The sequence below is a fragment of the Papilio xuthus genome, unplaced genomic scaffold (genome assembly GCF_000836235.2).
Source record: "Papilio xuthus unplaced genomic scaffold, Pxut_1.1 DF826961.1, whole genome shotgun sequence".
Classification (NCBI taxonomy): Eukaryota; Metazoa; Arthropoda; class Insecta; order Lepidoptera; family Papilionidae; genus Papilio; species Papilio xuthus.
The window spans coordinates 6,396,332-6,401,347 of record NW_013531688.1 but is presented as its reverse complement, the minus strand read 5'-3'; the positions used below and the strand labels follow the sequence as shown (position 1 = coordinate 6,401,347).

Sequence of the window (5,016 nt, the reverse complement as noted above, 5' to 3'; positions counted from 1 at the left end):
TTACGAAAATTTTCTATATTACCTAGACAATTCAATTGTAAATCCTAAAAATTGTTAATTAAAATATATATATATATATATATATAATAAAATATAATATTAGTATATTATAATAACTACTAAATTAAAATTTCATGATTTTACTTTTTAATTTGCTAGGCTGGAATGGTTATCTTTTGTTTTTAATCAAAGCCTAAATTAACGAAAGCGCTTCAAAGTAGTTACGATATGGCGGCCTTTTTGATTTTCTTTGAGTTTTTTTTACTTATTTTGAGAGTTAAATTAAATTGATATTGTGTAATAAGAGTAGATTATATATAATTATGTAAGATAAAGTGTATTACGAGAAATAATTTGTAATTTACGAGTTTTAACGTAAATTGTAGTTAATCTATGGTTTATGTTTTAGATTGGAAGTTGTATAGATTTCGGTAGCCTATATACCTTACAGCTGAAACTATGTACTCATTACATTGCGTCCCCTGACCAGTTAATTGTCACATAAACGTTGATGCCCGTCTATGGTCAGCTAAATGTGACATTGACATTTCGTAACAGTGAACTTCATTAATTTAACGAACAAACGATATTTGATTACCAATCTGTGAGTTCGGAACCGAATTATAATTCTGTTTGCAATGTAGCAGTTATATAAGTTATCGGTTACTAGCTACCGACCGCGGCTCCGTCCACGCGGAAAAAAAACTTAATTACTAACCTATGTTATTCTTGTTATGTTATGTTATTCTTCAAGATATCTCCGGAACGGCCGAACGGATCTAGATGAAATTTGACACAGATGTAGACCACACAGAAGACAGGCGTGAAGTGGAAGCAATTCCGCGTTTCGTCTAATGAGTGCGTCCCGGAGGCCTAATTTAGTCCTCTTTCCCTTCCCATCCTTTTCTTTATAAGGAAAGGATGGGAAGTGGAAGTAGACTTTCCGGATGGGAGGATGCATGGAAAGGGAAGATATTTTCTTTCTGTGCATCCTCTCCTCTGTCGATTAAAGGTAGGCAACGCATACGCAATTTCAGCGATTTCAGGTGGCTGCTCGCTCGTTTGCCACCTTTTGGTATAAAAAAAAAACATTCTGGAAGAACACATAGACTACTCATATGTCCTCGCGGACGGAGTCGCGTGTGACAGCTAGTTGATTATAAAGTTTGAGTGAAGAGTGAACATATCATTATATTTTTATTCTTCCCTAGCGTGACAAAGGAGTAATCTGTCTAAGGAGTAGTCTATCTAAAGTAATTTGTTTTTTCCGACAAGTATTATGATATAATAAGTTATGTATACAAAGGTAATCAAGTAAAGCGACATGCTTGACATGGACCAACGAATTTCCTTGACAGAATACGGTACGGTTAATTTTCCTCGAGGCAGTTAGTCGCAAGCTCGTTTGAACGTTGTGTCAAGTTATAAAGTTTGCCGCAAGTTAGATACGTGGACAGTTGTAACTTAATTTTGTTAAGTTGGTGATGTTTTAGTTAGACGGCAATTATGCACTCATCCGCTAAATCTTATATACATATATAGAAGATAATACGAATTATATATTTGTATTATAAAATGTTTTCTTATAAGTATCATAAGATTCAATCTTTATAGAGGTTCGTAGTTCGCTACAAACTTATGTTCGTAAATGTGTTCCGCGCAACAACTCGTGTCAAATTAACCAGCAAGCTTAAACTTTGGACGGCACTATAATATCCTTTTGGATTTTGTTTAAACCAGCATACGAAGACAGAGCCCCTGGGGAAATTATCCCCTCCCCCCGATTCACCCCCCGTTCTAATTCGTCACTGTCTGGTAGGGTCCTACTAAGTGTGTTGTATTTAATTTACAACTCAGTGATTGCAAATCGTAAGTCTGTATGTATAAAATTATTTTATTAATTCTTTTGTATAATAAACTAAATTTTATTATCTGTAAGAAGACTGCAAAGGAAACGTATTTAATGCTTTTCCGACGTAATCTTAAGTCATTATGAACCTGTGACTATTTTATTTTTCACAGTACTATAAATGTCATATTAATCTGCATCAATATTATTTAATACTAGCTGTCGCCCGCGACTCCGTTCGCGCGGGATTAAAAATAGATGTTGGCCGATTCTCAGACCTACTCAATATGCTCACAAAATTTCATGAGAATCGGTCAAGTCGTTTCGGAGGAGTATGGGAACGAAAATTGTGACACGAGATTTTTAAACATATAATACAAATATATAAACTTTTCTTCTTTATAGGAGTTGCAAATATAGTTTTTGTTTGTAGTAAAAGCTAACTACTCTTGTTTTTAAGTTTTTACTTTTCATAACAGAATCAGTTTTATATAATTCGCGTTAAAATCTCTAAATAAAAATTATACGCAAATCCATACATGCATGGCCTTGATTCTCGCAACAAACTCGGTCAAGTACGAAATGCTATTCATATTTGTCATTATAAAGAGGTCAGGTTACTTTTATTCCCAATGAAAAAAAAGGTTTCATCGCATCGCAATTTTTTTTTTTGTGATAGTTGTGAGTTGTTCTCGACAAATATATTTTAACGTACTTCATAAAAAAATAACGAAAACATTTTAAAATTGATCGCCTTATACCAGAATTTGTAACGTGAGATATAAAACAGCTCTGTGTTTTCAAATTATTCGAACTAAATGAGATATTGCAGTCCACCTTCATAACATAAAACCCTACACCTAAACCCTACAATGTGAAAGAGAGAGGAAACATATCATGCTATCTCTAGTATTAACCACCATTGTGACATTATTAAGATAACTAGTCGTTGTTTAAACTATCAATTAACCTTCTGTGAAACAGTGTACTCGATTTTAGACTTTAACATTATGAACGTTAAGGTCGTTATTGGTCATGACATGTTTAATTTTAGAATTTATTTTGTGGTCAGGGTAAGGTCGCAAGGATTTATGTCGCTTTTCATTGTTTAAATATTTTGTTTATAAAAATATTTTGTATAGAACTTTGGGAATAGTATGTAGTACAAAAATGTTTTTTTTTTATAATAATTAACAGTATTTATCAATATTTTTCTTTTTAAATAACGCTTTTGTAAAAAATAAAAACATAAATTACTGTTAGTGAAAATTGTACCCCCCAAAGATCACTTTTAATACTCACAATTTAAGCAATCAATTGTTTAAATACAGCCTTAAAATTGTTACTTAATCTTTAATATTTACTGGGGAACAGGGATGAAGCTTTCAACCCCTTTTGCAATAAGTGTGCGGGACATACCCCTGAAAGTTTCACGAGTAACAGATAACGAGATAAAGGGTGAACAGCGATCGTGTCACATGTGTTAAAGGTTTTAAAGCAGACACTTTGTAATTTGAGAGTTAACTTAATTTCCTTTGTCGGGATCTGGAAGACATTACTTATGAAATGAGTTGAAAATATTTTATATTCTTTGATGCTAGAAGTATGTGTTTAATTGTGTTTTTATGTGACATTCTGAGAAGTAACTTCCCTGAGATTCAATTAAATTCAGACTTATACTAGGCGACCTTTTCTTCTACGAATTTCTTAATCGAAACCGGGATTTTAAAGTATCGCATAGACAAATTACACTAAATTATAACCTATCGTGAGGAAACCCTATAATTTTGTAATTTATTCATCATCATTCAGTCATTCTACAATTTTATAATCTATGGAAACTAACTATCCTTTTGGGTTGCCATTTAATCTGTATACTGCAACTCAACTTATTAACAACATATTTCTTTTCCTTGATCTCCTCAAAAAAAAAGAATTTTTCCTTAATAAGTAAAGGTCAATAAAAAAACAGATTTGCCATTTTTTTTCGTGTTCGTGAGCGTCAAGTCTGTTTTTAGACCAACTTTAAAAAGAACATTCTCAATTCGTCTGTATGTTTTTTTTTTGTTCGTCGATAACTCCGCTCCTAGTTGTCCGAGTGTACTGCAACCATATTTACAAAGTTGTCGGAAGGAAGCGTCTAGTGTTGGTTTAAGGAATGAAATGGACGTCGATTGTAGAGACGAACATTCGTTACCTGATTTATGAACAACTGATGTTGATTCAAATGTCTATGGTTAAAAAATTGTTAAACACATTGCATATGGACTGTTGAATTAAAAAGCTGGCTTCGCTGTTATATTTGTTGACATAAGTTATATTGTTGTTTGTTTTAATAACACTTTTGTAGAAGTCCTAATAGTTGCTTATAAAATCAGGACACTAAGGCAGCGTGGCCGAGTGGTCTAAGGCGCTGGTTTTAGGCACCAGTCCGAAAGGGCGTGGGTTCGAATCCCACCGCTGTCAACTGTATTTTTAGTAAAAAAAATTGTCACTGTTCCATGATAATTTAGTTGTGATCTTTTTTTTATCGTTTCGGTGGTTTTCAATTTATCTTACTAATATTATAAATACGATAGTTTATATGGATGGATATTTGTTAGAAGGTATCTCCAGAATGGCGGCATGGATTTTGCTGATAGATGTGGCACATAGTCTAGAAGATTACATACGCTAATTAGGTTTTTTTCAACTCCGCATAGACGGAGTCGCGGACGACAGCTATTTATTAAACAAAAATATTCATATATTATTATAGTTTCACGTAATATTCTGTATGTATTCGAGTTATACAATGAAATGTAAGATAAATACAAGTGGATAAGAGTATCATGTGCGGTGTGGGTCTTTTCATTCCATTCGGTTCTTAAATTTACATAATACCTATGCATTCGTACGAACTGATGAACGCCTGTTTCTTATACCATCACATTGTTGTGCTTTCTTTTAGAGCAAATAACTGAAAACATATCTATACCATCAATTTTAAGCTACTCATATTAGGAAACATAGGATACGTTTTGCATGTCGGCTTTAACCTTGTAGATTACTGATTTTTATGGATACAGTACAGTTTTGTCATACACAAACACACGCTAGAGTAATGTAAAACCTAACGTGTGTAGGCCGCATTATTTAGAGAAGGCAGGTTAAGGTACAGTCAGCGC

General features: G+C 33.2%; 1 non-coding gene across 1 annotated transcript; it reads left to right on the top strand.

Annotated features, from left to right (window-relative positions):
* Window positions 1–4,235: 4,235 nt before the first annotated feature.
* TRNAL-UAG (transfer RNA leucine (anticodon UAG)) lies at window positions 4,236–4,315 on the top strand. Its single transcript has one exon. It is a non-coding gene; the product is annotated as a tRNA-Leu (tRNA).
* The last annotated feature ends 701 nt before the right edge of the window (window positions 4,316–5,016 follow it).